Source organism: Thunnus albacares, chromosome 18 (assembly GCF_914725855.1).
Source record: "Thunnus albacares chromosome 18, fThuAlb1.1, whole genome shotgun sequence".
Taxonomy (NCBI): domain Eukaryota; kingdom Metazoa; phylum Chordata; class Actinopteri; order Scombriformes; family Scombridae; genus Thunnus; species Thunnus albacares.
In genome coordinates this window covers 6130057-6153420 of record NC_058123.1, presented here as the reverse complement: position 1 = coordinate 6153420, position 23364 = coordinate 6130057, and the positions used below count along the sequence as shown (strand labels likewise).

Below are 23364 nucleotides of genomic sequence, written 5' to 3'. Positions count from 1 at the left end.
TGACACAGAGACACAAAAATTTCCATTGAATTTGACGCATTGTTTTACTGGAGTCACAGATCCTGTAGCCATGCTTTACTGAGAGGGGAATAACAAAAGAAAATGATTCATTGAGAACAAACTGTGCAATGTCATTGGGTATTTTCTATATTCACAAATGTGACAGTGAGTAGCAATACTACAAATATAACAGGTGTGGACAAATTTAAGACACCTATGAATATAATACAATGTAATTTATAAGCACAAACTACAGCCTTCAAAAAGAGTTGAATATGTGTCTGATAAACTGAATGTGACAAGCTTCACATAGGTAAGATCTATTGCAGGGCTCTTTTATCTGGATGTACTGTATATAGCAAAGTGTACTCCTTTACCTTTTAAATAAGGATTTTCTGAAACTTTAATGAAAACTACCCGCACTTAGTCTTGTTTTGAATTATGTGGAAAAGAAAAAGCTACTTTAAATGAGCACATTGATTAAGCAATTAAAATAAAAACAAGAAAATCCAAACAGATGCGATTGATTGCAAGAAAGCTATAATGATGCTAAGTCTATTAGCTGTCAGCCAAGCTTGCAAACTAACAACTGCAACCCAACAACAGAGTTCCTTTTAATTACAACTCGTGCCCTTGAAGTATTTCTGGAGCATTTCCAGGACTGTCGCGCTCAGAATATTACACACAAACTGTGAATTGGGCCCCTCCAGTGATTTGTACTAAGCCCACTGATGTGCTTTATTCACCAATTATAAGCGTGCTGATGACTTCACAGCAGTGGGTCTAATCATGGACTATGATGAGCCAGCCCTCAGGGAAGAGATGAAACACCTTGAATAATGGTCTGTAGATAGCAGTGGGTACTTCATTCAGTAAGACAAAGTTTTTCACATGTACTGTTTGATAGGACCACACTGGAGAATCAACAGCTGCACATTAATGATGACCTCTTGTTTTCTGTAGTGTCTCTGCATTGAGCAGGAAAAGACAGCAGCAATCTGAAAAAAAAAAGTCACGGTGACCCCCCTTCAACCTCCACAACGCTGCTTTGCACTTTATGGTCTCCGACTGCAGTGTCGTGACAAAGGTGATAAAATGCGTCAGTGCATCAGTGACATCTCACTCTCACCCGTAGAGAACATTTACTGTAAAACAAGTTGTCGAAGCAGAAAGCTTGTAACATCATAAGTGACCCTCGGCATCAGACAGAGGCTCTCTGGTCCAAGTCAAGAACAATTTTACAATCAGACCACCTTCTGACCACAGGACTCCTGCAAACTCACCACCACCAAAACAGGAATATTACAAGAGTAATATTAGTATTGGAATAACCTTTTTAAAAAACATTTTATATATTATGCTCAGTCACCACAAAATTTACAGTATTATATATACTGTATGTGATTAGCTCTACATTTTGAGAAATATACTTATTTGTGATACCACTTCTGATGTCTCCAGGTCTATATTTATATTCTGGGGCTCTACTGGAATATCTTTGCATGATTTACAGTTTTAAAAACTCCTTATTTATCTTATACTGACTCTTTACGCAGCCCCTCAGTTCAGCCTCTGTCTGAAACAGGCCGTTTTGGCTCCTGTCTGTTTAAGGCCCGCCTCTCGATGAGCCCACTCTGTTCTGATTGGTCAGCTTCCAGAAGCTTCCCCTCAGCAGGTTTCCTACATCAAGAAACAGTAGTAGTAGGATTTCGCTTCTTTTTCTCGTTGTTCACTCAAAATATAAACTTCTCAAATACATCGATATATGTTTGTGCCCAAATCTGATCCGAAACATGCGAGTGGCGCATAATTTAACACGTAACGTAATGCAAACAGCATGAAGAAAAACCTTGAAGAGAAAAAAAGTGTGAAGACAACAGAAAGGACAGCCATTTGTGGGTATGTGTGAACAATCTGACGTCAGTTGGATGGGGAAGTAGATTGAAAATGGAGCGTTCAGAGCAGGCAGAAGCCCTGACTTTTGACTCGAGGGCAGCGTTTTTACATACGTTCACCTCAAGTTTTGGAACTTTGACCATGTTAAGATAGAGACCCAATATTTTAACAGTGTATAAATGACAGAAAATCACAAAAAGCACAATTTGTAAGTATGTAGATGGAGCTAGGAGACAGTTAGCTTAGCCAGGCACAAAGATTGAATCAGAGGGAACAGCTACCCCATTAGCCTCTAAAGCTCACTAAGCAATATATCATATCTCGTTTCTCTATACAAAAAAAACACAGGTTGGGCTGGGTGATTTCCTCTTTTGTGAGTTTCTGCTGGTTGCTTTGCAGCTGCAGGAGACTCTCGACAAACTGCTACGACCTTCAAGATGAGAGTCACATGACTGATAACCAAACAAGCACTACTGCTTGGCTTGCTAATCTGCTGACCATTGTTGCCAATTACAATATTATCTGCATCCTCTTTTCATCACAAATCTATTTCAACCCCATTCTTTTTCTTATTCCTATCATTACTTTGTTACTGTTGAAATAGTACCTTGTATTGCAGCAGTGGGTTCTGTTATTACACTGTTCTGTTTTACATTGTTCTGATGTCAGGCTTGCATCATGCGTGGTATGACACAAAGGCTTTTTTTAGATTCAGAGCACAAAACAGAATTAAACTGACTTAAATAAATATTATTCATACCCGACATTATTTATTCATTAATATTATGGGTTCAGAAATATCACATTCTTGGAAATCTGGCTTTTGTGGCTGTATTTTCTGTCAGAGCTTTTCTGCTTCATGTTTCGAGGCTCAGACTACATGTCAGCCTGTACGACTGACTACCCTTAGGGCTCTCTTTACTGTGACACTGGCATGACCTCTCAGAAGACCTGTCAACACATCAGGCCCAAGCCGTCTGTCTGCCACACTGCAGCCGGCAGTCACCAGACCCAAAGCCTGCTGCAGAGAAACACCAGCAATCTTTGGGCCCTCCTACTACACCCAAAAGCCCTTAAGCAACAGTGTTATTGATGGGTCCATTACAGAGCACAAATTGTACAAATACAAATATACTGCACATGCTAAACACATGTGAAGTACCATTTTCATTGCCAGACATACGTCTGGAAAACACTGATCTCTGTAGAGCTGCACGGATTAGTTGATTAGTCCATCGACAGAAAATTAATCTGCAACTATTTAACTTCTAAAATGTGGTGATTTAATGCTTTTCTTTGTCATAAGTGATAGTAAACAGAATATCTTTGGGTTTTGAGCTGTTGGTCGAACAAAACAAGACATCTGAAGACGTCACCTTTGACTCTGGTCATTTTTCAGCATTTTCTGACATTTATAGACAAAACAATTAATCAATTAATCAAGACATTATTTAACAGATTTTTTGAAAATGAAAATAATCGTTAGTTGCAGCCCAAGATCTCTGTATCTTCCTTCATCCTCCATAATTCAATACATAGTTTATCAGTTTTAAAAGTTGAAATTAAATAATAGAATGACACTGTCTGTTGTTTCATGCATCTTGTTAATTTAGTTGTTGACCTAAAGAAGAGCAGCAGTCAGTGGCGTCTGCTAGTCAAAAACACTAACAGCACTGAAACCTGAATCATCATCTACTATAATCTGTGAAATGATTCATATACAGAAGAAGAAAACATGCTCAGCATAGTCTTCTATAATTTCAATCAGCCAAAGAAGAAATATCCCCATATCAATTAAGTATTCTTGTAGAATTCAGTTTCATAGTGTCTCAATGTCAATAATGGTAAGATAAAACCATACAGCCATTCAGTCATGTGACATACTTGTGTCAATCAGCAAACAAAAAGAAGAAAATCCATCTTTTCTACATTAGGCTTAACATGCTGCTCTATCTATGTCTACAGTCCCTGGAATAGAAAACATACACTGAGGTGCAGAGACTGGGTTAAAGGCCCAAATAGACGGAGGCAGGTTGATGTATGGTGTTTCTGCTAAACTTTGCTCTGCTGGATTAGATAAAACATCAGTTGGGATCTGTCATTTGAACATAAGCGCCGGGGCTCCACAGCAACGCAAAGCAGCCCGAAAGACTTTGGTGCAATGCAGCAATGAAAGGAAGTTGGAAGTGTGTTCTAACTAACTTTGTGCACGGCCAGATGATGAGACACTAGCTGCCCCTGGCCATGAATGCAAAGTCTCTCCATCCTATGGCTTCTGGACAATATCTGTTGCTATAAAAATTTATACTGCATCAACATGTCCTACAGTAATGAGACGTACAAGTGAGTGGTTTTACAAGTTGCTAAAGCCAGTATTTTAGTACAATAAAGCTCTGCTGGAGGGTTTGATGTGTACAGTATATCTGATTTGTATATCTACTACCTGTTACCTTTAAAATTCAAATAATTATACTGAATCAATATGTGAGACTGTCCTCACCAGAAACAGCATTTATCAAAATGACTCATCTTTACATTTTCTTGACTAGTGACCTCTTGTGGCTGTGCAAATAATGACTCTTATCTCTCAGAGTCAAAGGCTGAGATAGCATGGTGGGTTAGCTTTAGCGCTGGCTGGGCATACAAAGAATGTGACCTTAACACTAGAACATTGTTTTTTTGTTTGTTTCTCTGTTTTATAGGTATAGTTCTCAATTTGGGAAATATGCTTGTTTTGTCTCTTGTTGAAAGTTAGACGAGAAGATGAATGTCACTCTCATGTCTGTGCTTCCAGTATGGAGCTATAGCTGAGAGGTGATTAGCCTAGCTTAGCATAAAGACTGGAGGCAGGGGGAGGAACAGCCAGCCTGGATGTCTCCAAAGGTTTCCAATGAAATTAGGTACTGTACAAGTTTATTGATCCACTCAGCTCCCAGATCTTGTTCCCAAAACCAAACAAACGAGTTGGAAGAAGTGCTTCCAGTCTTTATACTAAACTAAGCTGAGCCATTTGCCTCCTGGTTCTAGCTCCATAGTTAACACACAGATATGAGAACGGTATCGACCTTCTCATCTAACTCTTGGCACGAAAGCAAATAAGTTAATTTCCCAAGATGTTGAAATGCTCTTTTAACCAAAACCACAATCTTTCCTTAACATCCACCACATATTTTCAGTTGCTTATATGTCAACATAACCATAAAGGTTGCAGATCAGCAAACACTTTTATCAACCATTTCTGTAAGGATCTTATACAGTAGGTCTTTTGGAAGGTGCTGACAAAATACATATTTTGTTGTTTAGGTACTGCATGAAGACTTGTTGCCATATGAAGTATAAAAATTAAGGTATAAGATAGAGGAGCTCATCCTCACAGTTGTGTTCTTTCTGTTGGTCACCTATTTAAAGCTTTAGATGCTGTAGTTTATGAACTGCTGAGAATAGCCTCAAAAAGCATATTACAGGAATAGACATGTACTCTGAGTATCTACAAGAACTCCTTTTTGCAAAACTTTCCAAAAGTCATTTCCAGCGACGCAGCTCCTCCAACTGAGAGCTTGACGTCTGAGACTAAAGGTCAAACTCTGTGATAAACCTCATGATATGCTCTGAGAGTTTCTGCACCAAATGGCCAAGAAGAAAATAGCCAATCAACTCACTGCACTGCATCGCTGAGAGAACTTTTTATAATAGAGGGAAAATGAATAACGGTGCATAACAGGCAGCCAGGTCTGTGTATAATCCCTGGTCTCAATTCACCTTCTCTCTCTCTCTCTCTCTCTCTCTCTCTCTCTCTGTAACTGTCAGTCTCTCTTCACTTCTTCTTTCTTTCGTTCTTCCTGCTCTCTCTCTATCCTCCCAGCTCTCTCATCCCAGTGCGCAGAGAATTTCAATGCAATGCAGAACATGAAAGATATCCCTCTTCTGTTGACATTTCATTATTCATGATAGGCTAACCGCTCTTCTCCTTATGCAAATTGTCATTAATGCTGACATTTAGTTTTTCCATGCTGTTTAAGCTACAAAGATAATTCTTAAAAGTCAATGTCCAGTCCTTTGTTGAAGTAACCTATACAGCGTTTACATAAAACACATACTGCTGATGTAAGCAACACCTATGGTGATACAAGAAGTCAACACACCCTAACTATAGCCGTGGGAACATGTTTTAAGTGAGGATTGCTGTGGGAATGACGCAATATGTGTGAGTTGGGGGTGGGGAGGTACCACCCTCAACACCCACATGAAAAAGATCTGTATAAATCAATGGTTCTCAACCTTTTTTAGGCCAGCACCCCCGTATCCATTATCCATGTCCCTTACTAACACTTACTAAGGCTAAATGTCTTCCCTGAATATTAATGTTGATTATTATTCTGTTATATCATTACAAAAAGGCCCACAGGGGTTTAAATGTAGTGAAAACCTGGCTAGTAAGAGCAGAGTGGGCTAATTGAAGTTCCACTTTTGAATAAGCTGCGATCATGCAGAAATGATCTAACAAAGAGCGAGGAGAGCCGACTGTACGGACCGCTGACCTATAGACGAGGCTTCTTGCTATGCTGAAAAAAAAGCGAGGTGGACGCAGCCGCAACCTCTTGGCCGAGCTTGCCTGTCCCTTGGCCGAGTCCCCCTCTCTCTATCTGTAAAGCACTGTTTCATGTGGTTTTCCAACGCACCCCGCATACAAGTAGGATAGCTTTCTATTTTGATGCACATTAAAAGAATTGAAGCGCACCCTTTGACAGAGGAGCGCACGCTGTTACATAGAAAACAATGAAAAGCTGCACACAAGCGATTCAGAAAAAAGACTCGTCTTTAGCAGGGAAAGCCTCATCGAAAAAAAGCTTCAGGTGATTGTGGTAAAAGCAAGTCTAATGATAAAATTGAGAAAATGTACATTCAAATGTTGGAATAAACTGGCATTGAAAAACAAACACACATATACATAATATATACACATATATACATACATATATGTAAGAACACCTCAACGCCCCCCTTTCAAAAATATTGTTTCCAGCACCTCCCATTAAAACCACCTGACTACTGAAACTTTTGCATTGCAATTTTCTCGTGCTGTTGCCTGCCTGTTTGCAACAAGTGTGTGGTCATGTGAGACCTAAACGTAATTTCCAACCGCACTGACAATTTGGAACCACTGTTAACCACTTACTGAATATGAAAATAACCAAAAAAATTAAATGAAACTTTTTTATTTATTATTTTTTATCATTATTTAAATTTATCGTCGTGAATGTGCAGGTCCTCTACCATCCACTAGGTGGTGCTGCAGCACCCTCCACACCCCTACTTTCCACTGCCTTGGTTGCTTGTTTTTCTAATGACAAGATAAGATAAAAATGTAGTCATCAAATAAAAAATTACAAGTTACAACTATATAGTACAACTATATACAAGGTCAATGTAGAGTAGGATAAAGAAATATGTAACAAATTGGATAACAACCTTCAGGCTTGGGGCCTGGTTTTGCAATGAATAGGAGGTAGATGGAGCTGTGTGGGTGCAGAGTTTTCCTTTTTTTCTGTTCCTTGACCTTCAGGTCAGAGGTCAGGCGATTTGGGCTAGCTTTGTCTTCCATTCTTGGCAGATGACAGAGCTCAGCGTCCTCACGCCTCCTCAGTTGCTGTTTTTTCAGAGTGCTCAAAGTGTACCTGGGCCTTGTAACCAGCTACTCCTCTACCAGCATTACCTTTTCCTAGTAAAGCCTCTCTTTCTTCAGTTGGTCTTCTTTGACTTCCTCTAGGGCCTTTTGTTCGTTTGCCCTCCTCTCCTCCTTCCTCTGTTTAGCCTTCCACCTCATCCTTTTCACCTCATGTTTTTCTCTCTGTCTCCTCTGATTCTCTGTTGCTTCCTTCCTGTCCTCTTTCTCACTCTTGCATCTCTCTGCTATCTCCAGAGCAACTCTTTCTCTGCATCCTATCTCCACTAAGCTCTCAGCTCAATGTACTTTCCTCTTCTGACCTCTTTCTGTCTCTCCTCCGGGGTCAGTTTCATCAGGCTTTTCAGAATCTCCATTTTATTCATAAAGGAACCTTGTGTTTTGCAGTCATCTTGTCCTTTGTCTTCTTACGCTCTTTCTCTACTCGTATCGGTAAGTTTACTCACTGACAGGTTTGTAGTAACTGATGCATCCAGATAAGAAAGTTCTGTATGACATGAACAAAACATAGCAACCATAGCAATCCTTAGCGTCCATTTTGTGCTCATGTCTTTTTATAGTCACAGCTCACCTGTATGATATAAAGTGTCATCCAAACTAACCTGCAAAAGGCTTGAGATCAAGCCCATATCTATTTGTCTGCTATAAAATGTTCTTTCAGTCTTTACATTATGGGAGTATCTATGTTCTGTGTCTGCAATAATTCAGTGCAATATAAACTTGAATGTCATTTTATTTGATTGTGTGTATGAATTATGTGTCATAATAGTAATAATAATAATAATAATTTGCCTATTGGTCATTTATCTCATCAAACCAGCTCTCCTCCATTAAAGCTGCATTAACATGATGTGCAAGTAGCTGCTTTAGTCTGGATATATTTTATGATTCCGCTATCAGTGTAGTCCAATGTTGTATAAAATAAGTTGCACAAAAGTTACTGAACTTGAAATCTTTCCATTTCACTGTTATAGCTGCTAATGAGAGATTACAAATGTTACTTTGCTGTTATTGTAAAACTGGATTACAAATTGGGCATAGTGGTCGACTGTTGAGGCCAACACATCCTCATAATTAGATGACCACACAGGTCGATTGTCCATGCATTCCTATGTTTGGCAAAGCTGTACTCCAGTTGTAGGCAAATAGTGGCCCGTAGGCCAAATCCGGCCCTGCAGCAAACATATTTGGCCCCATGATTAAAGTTTTCACTTTCATAGTTGACATCAAAACATATTTTTTCACAAATAACAAAATAAACACAAGGATCCTGAAAATCCCAATTATCGCCATATAACCTTGTAACATCTAATACTGTCCCCCACATGAGGATAGGCATTAAAACTATGTCTATGTCCAATAAACCTACCAGAAATTAAAGTTTAATGTGTGAACTCAACAACTTCAGCCTGTATGACCAGAACAGATTTGCTCTTCACAAACACAAATGGTTGGCAGTCGAACAGAAATGGTGTGTTGATGACATTTTCCCCCCTCAGACACAGTCCTTAACAGCGTTATAAATCAATTTTATTCTTAAATGAGTTCAAATAAAAACAAAACATATAGTCCTGCCTTTCCACTGCACCAGTTAATGGCCACAATGAAAAATCTTTAAAAAAAACTGTCCCATGGTTGAACGTAATTGCTGACCCTGCTGTACTTCTGTTGTAGTAGTCCTCCACCACCTGAGGGCACACCAGGACAAAACATGTCAGGGAGAGAATCAGAACTGAGAAGGAAAAACACAAGATTCCTAATATATTAAGTTATTTTTGTGTCTTTTTATGCAACCATAAAAGACAGTTTTGAGAGCATATCTCTCGCACTGCAATCAAAAATCTAGTTTGTAAGTAAAAACAAATGAACTGACAATAAAAGTATCTGGATTGCAAACTAATTATCCGTTACAGTTTTGTTGGTTTTGGTCACAGACTTGAGAATTTTGCTTACGAAGGCCTCTTTTTTGCGTCACAAAAAGTTTTGACTGAGAATCCTCATTGGTTGCAAGTCAAAAAGTTTTGCTTGTAAGTTGATGTGGACCACGGACGTATAAAGAGAACTGGATACAGCGTCGGAAGCGGGGCCCCATTCATTCCTATAAAAGTTGCTCAGTGGCGCATGAAGCCAAAAAAGCCACTTCCTGAAAACATACTGCACACGCTCTATGGGCCCAATGTGCCCACGGAGCACGCTCACTAGAGACCTCTGCTGGCCGAGACAGCTAACTTCTAGTTAAGCCCTTCGACTACCTTGATTGGGGATAAAACGATTCAATCGTGTGGCTCTCTCTCAGACCAAATTAATCTAATTCAAAGTAATTTGGCAGGGGTTGTTATACTCAAAAAAAATGTATCTGCTAATTTACAGACCTCTCTTTCACAAAGTCTATGGGGAAAAGTCTTTTTGGACCCAATAGCGTCATGTGACATTGTAATTACATGGTTTGGCCACTATGTCAAATTGGCTTTAAAGCCAGCTCTCTTCCTGGGGGCTTGACCTGGATGTAATGGGCGGGATCTACACTGATGGATAAGACAAGGGTTTCTATTGGTGGGTTTGACTTGGATCCATGGCATGACCACATACACAATGCCCTCACTCCCAGTAAACACTAAATTGGAGTTACACACTCCGGTACAGTAGGTGGCAGCAAGAGGAAGAACACTCGACTGGAGAGGACTGCTGCAGTTGACGATATGTTGCTCTTTTTAATGGAAATGCTTTTAAATGTAGCACGTCAAGATTTCCTGTATGTAATGATTTCTATTACTTATATTTCTCCATGTCATGGAGTTTATCTCTTTGTTAAAGAATGACATGGATGGCTAGTCATCAGATTTATTCTGGTTTAAACTTTGTATTTCTTTTTCAGACTCACAACCTGAGGATGGCACGGTAGGGTGACTTTGACTGTACCCTCAGTCATGCAATGGATGACTGGTCAAGCTCACAGACATCTGCTTTTGGCAGATTGGCAAACATTCAAAATCACAATGAAATTTGACCATTGCTGTCTGAACACCATGCCTAACCACACTGCATGTTACCCGGTGCTTGCACAGACACAATCACATTCCCAGTAGCCCACATCAGAGACAATGAATCCTTCAAAACACTCCTGCAAACTGCCATTAAGTTCGGTGCAGGATTTGAATGCATTAAATTGTAGGCGAGAAATTAGTTCTGTGTTATGATCTGCAGTACTTATGCTTATTCTTGATGTATTCTTTGTTCTTTTGTGAAAAAAAACACAAAAAATAGTTCATAATCATTGAATCCCCGGGGTCATTAGTGTAGCCTTGTTATGATTTCAATGTGCAAAATAAAAGACACACAAGTATCTATTTAGTGTGCTTTATTTGTGACTAGTTGAAAGTGCAGACTGATTTTAGAATTAGCAATTCAGATGTACATCAAGTATTAATGGGGCCCAAAAAATGAGGCCAATTGAAGGACATGCATATAGATGTCCCACCCAAGAGAAGAGGACTCCGCGGTGGGGTTTACTTGCTGCACTGCAGCAAGAACCTCAGCTGACGAGGGGCATGGCACCTCTGCTACAGTGACTCCATGTTCTGGATCAGCACTGTCAGGTTCCTGATCATGCAGGTGTTCTGCTTACTGGATCTGTGATGAAAACAACACATCAGACACTAATTACTATTATAATCATTGTCTTTTCAAATGCTGTAGAAAATCTAATATAAATTAATATGTATTCTATCAGATTATAATAATTAAGCAACTCAGTGTATACCATACTTTAGAATCCATTTTTTTTTTCTTGTTTCATACCTCTGACAGATCTGGCTCTGGCTCAGGTACTTGCAGCATCCTGAGCATCCTGCTAGTGGCAAGTCTTCAGTTACACAGTGCTGCTAATGCAAAAACGGTTTATTATAAATGCACATAGAACATCACAAGTGACACAATTTTGTTAATAATCAACTATCATAAATGGTACATGCTATTCTATTAATATTGCATGGAGAAAATTAATGATTAAATGTCAAATAGTTTCCTACTCACATCATGCATCTAGCTACGGTGCATATGTATATATGTAAATACAAGTAAATCTTTCTATGCAGCGCTGTGCATGTGTATGATGCTGCTGCATCGATGGGAATGTCTTGACGTCTTTTGCCAGACAATAAAGACTGTTACATATGCCTATATTTTTTCATTATGCCTAAATACTCTCACCACATGCTACATGAAATATTAAAGCCGCCAATATTGTCTCTCTCTCTCTCTCTCTCTCCCTCACACAGGGAAAACACATACCATTAGCATGCAGCATAGCCAGTTAGTAGCAAAAAACATAGCTAGCCAAGTTGGCTGCTGCTGTTGGTGCCTTGCGTAAACTGTCTGTGTTATTGATTTATAAAGAGATGGCGACGGCGACAAACTCCATGACACTGACAAGCTGACGTAAAGTGTAAATAATGCTATGATACATTTAAAGGTATTTCAATTAAAAAGAGGGAAATTAATGTCCACTTACCTCCCTGTAGCTCACCTTTCATCTCCAGACAGTGGAGTATTTACAGCGGGAGCGAGGAAATTGTGAATGTAGCTATGCTGTCAGTCCGAGTCAAACCCACCAATAGAAACTTTTCTCTCATCCATCAGCGTAGATCCCGCCCATTACGTCCAGTTCAGCATGAAAGCGAAACTTTTTGATTCGCAAGTAAAAAAATTTGTGACGCAAAAAAGAGGCCGGTTTTGTAAGCAAAATTCTCAAGTCTGTGACCAAAACTAACAAAACTGTAACAGATCATTTGTTTGCGATCCAGATTATTTTATTGTCAGTTCATGTTTGTACTTACAAACTTGATTTTTGATTGCAGCGTGAGAAATATGCTCTCAAAACTGTTTTTTTTTTTAATGATTGCATTAAAAAGACACAAAAATAACATCATACTATACAGCAGTTGACACATACTCCCCTCATGTGTATCTAACACGATGAATCATGGAGCAACATGTCGGCCATCTGTGTACATCTCACTACCAGTTTGATAAAAAATAAAACAGCATCATATTTCTATGAGAGCAGCATGAGAACGGTTTCATAGAGGCTGATCAAATGAGAGTTAACATTCATTATTTGATGATCCATTAAATGTGAACTAATCACATAAACTCATAGTGACTCGGTCTTTTTTAGAGCGAGCAGCAGGAAATTTGTGACACATAGTGAATGAATTCATGCATGAAAGCATAATGATCAATGAAGAATTATCTAAATATTTTGCACTATTCTTGCTTAATATATTGACTTCTTTTGGAAGTTTTGGTTTTCAGGTGAAGGTTTGTGGAATCCCATTTTCACCTTTTAGTTTTTAATTTTATATTAGAAGAAATAAATATATCCTTTATCCTTGACATCTCTCTTATATTTAGATGTGAAGAAGTTTTAAAAGCCCTTCAACATACTCTGGATGCACAATTCTGTTTCAAAAGAATTCTTCGACTGGTGAAGGATGGATAATTTATGAGCCTCTGGTTTATTTATTGAAGCCCGTCCACACAGGTGTTTTTTTTACTTTTTGCCTAGTTAGGCCTCTTGTCAGGACAGTGTCCGTGTGTACAGACCAAGCTTGGTTAATTCTGTTAAGACGGTACAACTCACTGTACATCTTTAGGACTTTTTTTTAAGTGTGTGGAGTCTTGTGACATCACCTCACCAAAGGATATTCAGTTTAATCCAGAGCTTTTGAGGACATTTTGTTCCACACGTCACACCATAATTCAGTTAATGATACAGCAACAGCCCCCAATCGTTCAGTAACACAGGTATTTTCACTTGTTGCCAGACTGGACCTGGTCTCAGGACTGTGTAGGTGTGTACTGGCTGTTGATTCCTGACAATCCTCGTCTATACAATTCTTTTCTGATTTTGGTGACCTCAGCAAAATGCATCACTTAAAAGCATCTATTTTGTGACCTTATTATCAAGTGTGACCCTATTTGGCAAAGCTGTAGTCCACCACCTGAGGGCACAGTAGGACAGAACATATCAGGAGAGAATCAGAATTTATTATTACTGTTTTACCTACTGACAATGATACACCAGCATCTCAAATTAAGGTGTTAAAACATACTGCATCATTAAGTCAACGTACAAACTGAACATTTATTACGGGGCTGTTGTATTACCTTCATCTCATTGACCTTTACATGTTTCAGTTTATCAGTGTATCCTACATCTACATTCAAAGTCCAGAAAAACAAGAATTCCTTTGTCTTTTTCATTGTTGCTTGGAGGACATAACTATATATTAAAGAATTAAATATACTTAGTTTTCTGTATGACCCAGAGTGATATGAGAAGAGCAATATCAAAATTGTAAGTAGTTATTGAGGAATGAATCAGGAGCAACCTGATACCTGATTAATTGCTTAATACCTACTTATTAGTAAGTAAGAACTACTTATTAAAGATTCATCAATTATCAAGTCAATCCTGATCCATTTCTCGCTTGAATAATTTGATGTCCTGTGTGACAGAAAATTGAATAATAGGTTATGAGTGTAGTGTAATTTAATGTCACTGTGACACTGTGGTATAATAAATCCTGCTCCTAGACTAGTTGAACTCTTGAACTTGTCCTGAGGGTTGTTTGCTGACCTCTGCAGTTAGCTAGAGATATCTTTGCATTAGGCGTATTGTTTTAGACATTTTGTGGATCATGAAGCACCAAGACGAGCTAAATTTGAAGGATGTCCTTATTTGAAGTTATTGACTGACCATCAGGTCTCTGTGGGATCATCATATGACCATACTTGTTTGTAAGAAGGGGTAGCGGTTTGTGGAAGTGGATATTTAGGGACCTGACTGTTTTTAGCTTTGCTTCCAGAGAGGTATAAAGCTGTCTGGTTTGTGTTCACCATCTTTAGAGAAAGGGCCGGCTAAACAACATGCTTTCTCTCCAAAAATGCACGATAATCGCCTTTTTGTTTTGTGTTTTTGTATATGGACATTTGTATAATGGCTGCTGATTGTGTAATGGATTGTACAGTGTCTACAACTGCTTCAACAAGTAACAATGATTAATGTTTTCTTTATGTCTCTGTGTGGTTCTTGGGCAACGATGCAAAAATTTCCAGGACACTTGTTACCCACATTATGCTCTAACAGGCTGTTGACTGAGCTGGTTGAGCTGCTGTGCTCCGTCGGCCTACTTGTCTGCTGTAAAGTTCGGTCTCAGTCTTTATATCAAGTGCTCCTTACGGTTGCGGCTATATCTACAGCCTTTATAGGCTACATGCTGCATTTTGATATACTGCATTGCACGTTAAGATTCCTTTATCAGGTTGCAGAGGCTATTTATTTTCACTTGTCAACAGTATATCTATACATCTAAACTCCTCTCTCCCTTTCTCTCACAAAGTCAACTTTGCTATACTGGTGTTTAAGGAGGCTACAGCTGACAGAATGAGCTATACGTCCATTAATTGAGGTTGGTTGGTGGAAATAAAAAAATAAATCGGTTACCTTTGTAGCCTGAAATAAGCAATACAACATTGTAAAAATACTTCAAGTAGAAGTTGTGCAGTCAAAATTGTTTAGTACAAGTACAAGTACTCATTCTGCTGCAGGAGGGCGTCTTCTTTTTATTAGATCTTTATTGCTGATGCAACGTCCTGTAAGCAGACTTTTAATGTTGCGGCTGATAGAGCTAATTTTAAGTTCTTTATATACCATCTAACAATTTAATCTGTTACATCATATTCATTTTTCATCACATTTTATAAAATAATGGGCACCGACTACGGCTACTGAACTGGTGCAATAATTTACCAACCATTAACACTGAACAGTATTCTGTGCCAGTAGCCCACAGGCTGTTGGTCCGGACTGGTTTCTCTAGTAGTTTGTTCTATAAGTACGGTTTTCAGAGTAGACCATTGACTGGGCATTTTTTACCATCACGTCAGCATTTTTACTGCATTTTACTGTTTTAACCCAAACTATGATCTTTCCCTAACCCTAACCAAGTGCCTAAAATTAACCATTTTAACCCAAACCATGGGAAGTGATTGGCGGATCACCTGCAAGCAATAACGTTCCTCCACTTTGAAACAATTTGAATTTAATCACGTGATTTTGCACAATCAATACCAATGAGTAATAATTCTGTACTAACAATAAACGGACTATTGACACAGAGGAATCCATACCAATAGCCACTTCCAAAATAATAGTCTTTTTTTATTTAAAAGCTTAATTTGCAAATCTGTCAGGTAAATGTGATGGAAGAAAAATATGGTGTAAAATATTCCTTCTGAAATGTAGAATAAAGATGTAGAAATGAAACTTTACTCAACCAAAGCACCTCAACATTGCATTTAAATACAGGACTTGAGTAAATATACTTAGTTAGCTACTTCCCACCACTGCCTTCATTATAATTTTAATTGTCTTGCCCATTTTAATAGATATTTCCAACCCCACGTACTGATCAACCTCATTGTAAAGCACTTTACTCCTCTCATCCAGGGATGGTCTTCAACCCACAACCTTGGCCTTTCCCCTCATAAACAGGCAAGCTAATATCGTTTACGGCCGCCTTTATTTCTTTTTTGATGGCGACTCCCCTCGCCCTCTGCTGTGATGCTGTGATTGGGGTTATTATAACAGCACCCTTATGATGTGATTTTAGCAATCAGCAAAATTCCTGCGAGCTCTGAATCAGCAGTCCACGGAGAGAGAAGAAATGATTCCCCTCGCAGTCGTGCTGTCATGGCCCGCTGACGCCATCCAGCTACGTTCATTAATCACTCACGCAAACGCACACACCGTCACACACATACAGTAGACACATCCACACGCACACACGCATACACTCTGCAGGTGCACACTTTGGGACCCTGGTAGACATATTCATGCTGTGCATTGTGAAATGGAGAAAATGTTTCCTACGGGACATTGCTGTATTCCAAGAAAAAAAGAAAAAACTTTCTCTGTACAGATAGTGTTTTTGAAGTGGGGAATAGCAATATTAACATGCAGATAAGACAGATTCTGTATCTGCATGCAACATACTGGTTGACAATATGCAAGTGGTGTGTGCAGAGCCCTGCAGGCTTTCTGCGGCGCCCACAGATGGCTGCAGTGAGCATTTGCTAATGCACATCGTGTGAATGAAACTACACGCCAAGCTCTGCAGATGCTACACACTCGAGGTTTGGCTTTTGACAGAAATAACACAGGACTCCCATTATAATCATGCAGCTTAATGTGCAATATGAGTTCTATCTGTAAAGATACATTTTTCCAGCTTTAAGGTTGTTGAAGATGTTGAATTGACATCTTTAAAGGATTGTAAGAACAGCACCTTCTCATTTACTTTCTTAGATTTTTTTGTTATTTTCCCTTGATTTAACATCTTCAAAAAAGTGCAACCAACCTTGAGCATTAAAGAGGACATAACATGCATGTTTCCAGGTCTATATTTATATTTATATACTGGAAAATCTTTGCATGATTTACAGTTCAAAAAACTCTCTATGAATACTGACCCTTTATGCAGCCCCTCAGTTCAGCCTCTGTCTGAAACAGGTTGTTTTAGTTCCTGTCTCTTTAAGCCCCCCCCCTCCAAATGAGCCCACTCTGTTCTGATTGGCTCCAGAGGCTACGTAAACACACAATAATATTCAGATTTCGCTACTCTTTCTGTTACGTACTCGCACTATAAGCTTCTCAAGTACTTCCATACATGTTAGAGCCGAAATCCGATCTGAAATATGCGAACAGTAAAGCCGAGGCAGTAGACGTAATACGCAGCATGTACGCTGAAAAAAAGAAAAGCTTAGTCGTGTTTGTAGCTACATTACTGGAAAACTTCACGCAATCTGTGGAAAAATTGGATTTAAACATTAAGCTTTGCTCTGGGTAAACATTTTGTCATCCCAGGTTGATTTCACACATCCTTGAAATCAAGAGCATGATGCAAACCCACTGCTGGAAAACAGGTGAAAAAACTCAAGTTTAGACTTTTTTTCCTGAGGCTGGCACAGATGACACAATGTTAGTACCCAGTAGATACTAAGTGCTGAGGTCACAGATATGGACGTAAGTGATTTTTACAATTGACTGCAGGTCTGAAGACTTCCTGCACTAACTTGAATGTACTCTCAAACATCTAGAATTAAACTTTTTTAGGCACTTGAAGCATAGGCTCTGCTTTCCCAAAAGGGGAACCAGGCTGATGAACAAGCAGTTTAAACACGCGTCCTCGGGAGGCTGTTGAAGCAGCATGACTGCCGGGGGAGCAGCGGAGTGGAGGTTCAGATTAAAGTAATGAACACACACTACATTATACAGCAAAATCATGCCACACAGCTCCGAGATCCACTGAACGCAAGTGAAGAGCAGAAATACATAAATTCATATATTAACAAAGGCCGCAAAGGGAACTACCAAACAACACAGCATTTAATTTGGGTTCTCCTCCTGATGTGCGCACACACACACACACACACACAGAGCTGCCTGATTGCTTGTATATAATGATGGCTGTGAGGGTTTACCGACTGCTGGAGCTTGGCCAGCTGCTGTGGGGGTCCCTGGGTGGATGCCCTACTGATGGAAACTGTGTGTATGTGTGAGTGTGTGTCTGTCTGTCTTTTCAGTATTTTTATATTTTGCCGATGGTGTTTTTTGTTTACAGAAAAGTGTGATTTTTTTTTTCCTTTTTCTATTTATTGCACTGGAAAAGTTCCCATTTTTTGTTAAGGAATAAATAGCTCAATATTTTGGGAAATACACAGATTGATACCAGTCACATCTCACAACGGTAAATATGAAGCTCCCACCAGTAGCCAGTTAGCTTAGCTTAGCATAAAGACTGGAAACAGCGGAAAACAGCTAGCCTGGATTGTCCGAAAGGTTATAAAACCCACTTACTATCTTTTAAAGTGTGTTCACACAGAACATGAAGCCATTTTTTGCCTCCTCTCATTCGCTTGCATTTGACCACTGTACCGGTTATTTGCCCCAAACAACCAAAAATACCAACAAAGGTAGTTAGCAATGGACGCACCAACCGTGTCTGTGTATTTGTGCTCAGTTCAGCCTCTGACTTAACTCAGAATTTACCAAAACTCTGGTTCTTTCTGTTATTTCTGTCCACCTGTTTATGGAATAGATAGCATATTTGTGTCAATTCACACCACTCTTGGCAAATCTACTTGCATCTTTTCATTGACTTTATATGCAAAATTTGCTTCACCTTCTGCAAGACATTGTACTGTACTGTATGTCCTCTGTGTAAAGACAACAAGGGTTTTGTGCAGAACTGTTTCTTGGCCTGAAACACCAGATAGCCTATGAGACTGGTATCAATTTTCTCATCTAACGATCAGCAACTGTGGGTCAAACTATTGTTACACCTCTACTGGTGTAACCTTTGCTGGCATGTACAACGGAAAACTGAATCCTATTTAGCGTACAGTTGAGGAGTCGCAAAGAGCAACGTACAGACTACTATACAGCCATTCATTCATTCTACACTGGTGGGAATTGTGGGGGGCAATTCTTGACTGCATTGCCATTAAAACTCCATGTGCTCAGTCCTGCGCAACCATCTTTTTTTCGGTACGTTTGCACATTTGACTGGCTTGATGATGTTACCCTCTCTCCTCTTTCCAGGCTAGTGATTGGCAGACAGATTGCATCCTGACTCTCTGCCCTGGCCCTCACGGTGACATGTGGTGTAGAACCAGCCACAAACCCTCTTTTGTGTCCAGTTACCAAATATAAATGAGGCTGAGATAACACACAAAAGAAAATGCTTAAACATACTGAATAGGTGCCTGGACTGTCATCTGCTGCAGCTGAAGCAAACCGTAAGGTATACAGGGCTAAAGCAAACATTAATTTACTGACTTGGGTGTTTGACAAATATCTATTCAAACAAAACCATTATCCAGTCAGAGAGTTGCCTTGAAGCAAACACCTGGACAGAATCTCTACATATTTGATCCAATTAAACTTCCCAGGGAGAGCTTAATGCAAAACTCATGTCACTTTCCTCCTCTTTGTTCCTCTTGCACCGTTTACTACTGCTGATGCGGGCTGCACAGTGGCTCCACAGGCTGAGCACAGCCCACAGACCACGTACATGAAGGGACATCAATCACCACGCAGCCTTTTGACGCAAGTCGCGTCCCATAATTAGATTTCGGGCTGTCCTGCTGCCTGGGAATCAATCCACCCTTGCGAGGCGGCGGCACAGTGGAGCTGTATACAGTTAGGTGACTGTCCCCACACTGCATCGAGCATTGACTCCTCCTGAGTAATGGATGGAGCTGTTCTCTCTCTCTCTCTCTTTTTCCCTCTCTCCCTCTCTCTCTCTCTCTCTCTCTCTGCGCAGCTCACTGCAGATTCACTCTGCCTTCATGTGCGCGCTCGGCGGACGGGAAAGCTCGGGGTTGCCTCCTCCGTGCGTGCGTGTGTGTGTGTGTGTGTGTAACGTTACTAACTCATCTTTCCATGACCACACTGATCACGTCAGTAAAGCAGCACCCCCACCTCCACCTCCACCTCCATCACCCCCCCTCCACCCACCACCACCACCACCACCACCACATCCGAAAAGTCACTGTACAATGCTGGCAAATTTGTATTGAAGACGCACACAATCCTTTTTTTCTGCATTTCATAAAAAAAAAACTTTGCCAAAAGAATATATGGGAATAAATCATCTTCATGTCTTAGAATATGCTCTGATTTAACATCATTAAGAAATATTCTGATCAAATATAGTTCATGTGGTGCCAATTTGTTATTCCAAGCACGCGTCAAGATGGACAACTCAGAAAGTTCCCTAACTTTTCTGTCAATCATGCGCACAGGCTGCTTATTGATAATTTTATTGTCAAAAAAAAAAAAAAAAAAAAAAAAACAGCACTGCATTTTAAAGCACCATCTCATCATTATGTCCTATTTCCATTTTGCATATGAAATGATCCAGAAATGCGTGTAAATGATTCCATCTGTGTTGCACTAAAAGGTAAAGGAAGGATGAAGTTATAGTTTGGCACATTTACAAAAGAAAAAAGATTAAAAATTCTCACCATGTAGACAGCAGCAGATGCATCGTAGCAAAAGCTCGATGAGTCTGAAGTGTCCGTTTCCCCCCGATTTGCTTCTCTACACAGCAGCAGCAGAGACTGTAGAAAGCATCGCGCCGTTGATTTCTTGTTCCTTGTCTTCTTCGATGCAGCGGTTCCTCTGCTGCAGTCCAAGAAAGACGAGAGAGGCTGAGAGAGGTGGGAAGCGTGAGTGTGATGGGAGGAGGAGGAGGGAGGGAGGAAGAGAGAGAGAGAGAAGGGAGGACGGGGGGGAGGTAGAGTAATAGGCAGACTGAAATCAATAGTAGGCTCGTATCCTACGGAGAATAGTGAGTATTTCCGTATGAACATCAGTGTTTTGCGTAGGTTCGATGATGCAGGATGGATGACAGAATCACAGACTTGTTGTTGATGAGGAGGAGGAAGAAGAGCAGGTGTGAAGGCTGAAATGTGGCTCCCGGGAAGAAGTTTACTGGATCTGCACTGTCAACTTGGAACCTAATAGTCTTAAAAATCCTAAAGCCCAGTTTAATGAAACCAAATCACCCACAGTAGGCTGTGTTATCAATGTATCAATTACACCTTAAAACCCATATCTACTGTATCACCTTAATTGATTCTAAGCAGGATATGATTTCAAATGACCTCATCATCTTACAAAGCAATTACGATAATAACTGTCTGAACCTATAAAATTTGATGTGTGGCTACTTTATCAATCTCCACACTCCAAAAAAACATTTTTGCTTCCTCTGGTGCAAGAAATCACTCCAATGATGAAAATTAGAACAATAAGGCGATTTAGACATATCTACATCCCTGTTAGAAATGACAAATAGTGTTGGGCAAGTTTCAGTATTATGTCTGGATCTCTAAATATATCAAGCTGTCTAGTTTTAGAGGCAGATAAATATACGTGGTGCAAATATTAGATTTTTGGCCTGACACTGAAAAGATAAATGGATTCAGCTCAACACATGTCCACATGTTCACTGAAAGAGTTACGTTAAAGAGTGTGTAACATTTCAAATGAGAAATAACAAAAATATGAACTTATTAACAATAAAATGCAACATTTCTCAGTTGTTTTCCTGCTTCAGCCTTACCTACCGTTAGCTTATGGTGGCTAATATTTGCAAACTTTAGATAGATACAGATGTGCAACTGACATTATTGTGTCAGTTCGGGAGTATTTCACCAAACTATTGAATAGTATTGCAGCCAAATCACAAATTTTAAGGCAATCGGGAGTGTTTTATTAGGTTGAAGTTTTTTCATTTTCATGTGATATAAAAGCTACTTAGAATTTTTTTTATTTTTTAATGAATAAAAAGCTTGTATGTCAGCTGGTAAAATGTCAGTTTTGCCCACTTGCCTTTCCTTCATATTTTTTTTTATCATTAACCCATATTTGTGCATGAGAAGTGCACAATTGTATGTGTGTATGCATGTTTCCTTGCATATCTGAACTCTTTATATTTGCACTTTTTGAAGGGTGTCAGTCAGCACCAAATTACTCCCAAATAAAGTTTCAGGCTCAAGTTCAATGCGGACGTCTGGGCAGAGACAGTAAGCAATCCCCAAAAAACCCATCCTATTCTGCATGGCTAGAGAGGGGCCATTATGAACTCCAGTGAATGAGCACTCTTCTCCGCTCACAGAAATAACCATTACCAGAGAATTCTCAAGGAGCGAGGAAGGAAGCCTGGAAGGACGTCCCTCTCACTCAGTCAAATAAAAATGCAGACACATTTGCATTTCTATCCAGCAGCTGTTGTTTAATTTGAGGGTTGAAATGAATGAAAACCAAACACACACACACACATAGCGGGTCATGCCTGCACACACACACGTACACATACACTGTATATGCACAACGCAAAAGTACTCAACTGGCAATAATTTACTCCTGCATTAACAAAACATGAGCTCTGTTCTTGGTGTCAGAAATCAAGACCTGAGTATGCAAACTCATAAATCTTCATATAGTTATTGTCTCTGTTTTCTTTCCTTTTCATGAACATTTACCCACAATCTTCAGATCAATCACAAATATGCTCAAACGCAGAATTCAGGTAGGTGAGTGGGCAGCCGTAGAGAATAATACTGGAGAGAAACAGCAAGAGAGGAAAGATAAAGAGACATTTTTAAATTCTGTGTGCTTGTGTCTAACAAAACAAAGCCCTATTGTTAAGGTTCAACATGAAGAGGAGAGGATTTTGTAATCTGTGCAGGCTCTCTCTAGTAAAATAAATGGGCTTGCTGCACGTAGCAATTGGCGAATTAACAAAAAAAATGATGGCACATATGACAATATAAGGATGATAACAATAAGATAAGTAAAATGATAGTAAATAGGCTGCAGAACTTGGAAAAACACTCTACTGCAGCCACACTGCAGCCTCATGCCATCTGTTGCTAGAGGCTGGTGCCACTCTTGCAATACAATATCCACTCATAAAAACTAATATGAGAAAATGATAGTAGAACTACTTTATTATTGTATTCAAGCACCCACAGCATTTGGTTAAAGTTAGGGAAAAAGTCTGTGACAGGACACAAACTCCAGTCTTCTGCATGAAAGTCAGACATGCTTCACAATCATCAATCTACAATATTCATCCACAGTGGTTGAAGAAGAATTGAGATCTTTTACTTAAGGAAAAGTCTTGCATTCAAAATGTACTTACACACAA

At 39.5% G+C, this 23364-nt stretch overlaps 1 protein-coding gene across 1 annotated transcript in view; it reads right to left on the bottom strand.

Moving 5' to 3' along the window:
- LOC122968833 (synaptic vesicle glycoprotein 2C-like) overlaps positions 1-20861 on the bottom strand; it is a 55677-nt gene extending 34816 nt beyond the window's left edge. The window contains exon 1 of the mRNA XM_044334330.1: positions 20672-20861. The gene's annotated coding sequence lies outside the window, so the exon portion shown is untranslated. The remainder of the gene's footprint in view (positions 1-20671) is intronic.
- Positions 20862-23364: the final 2503 nt, after the last annotated feature.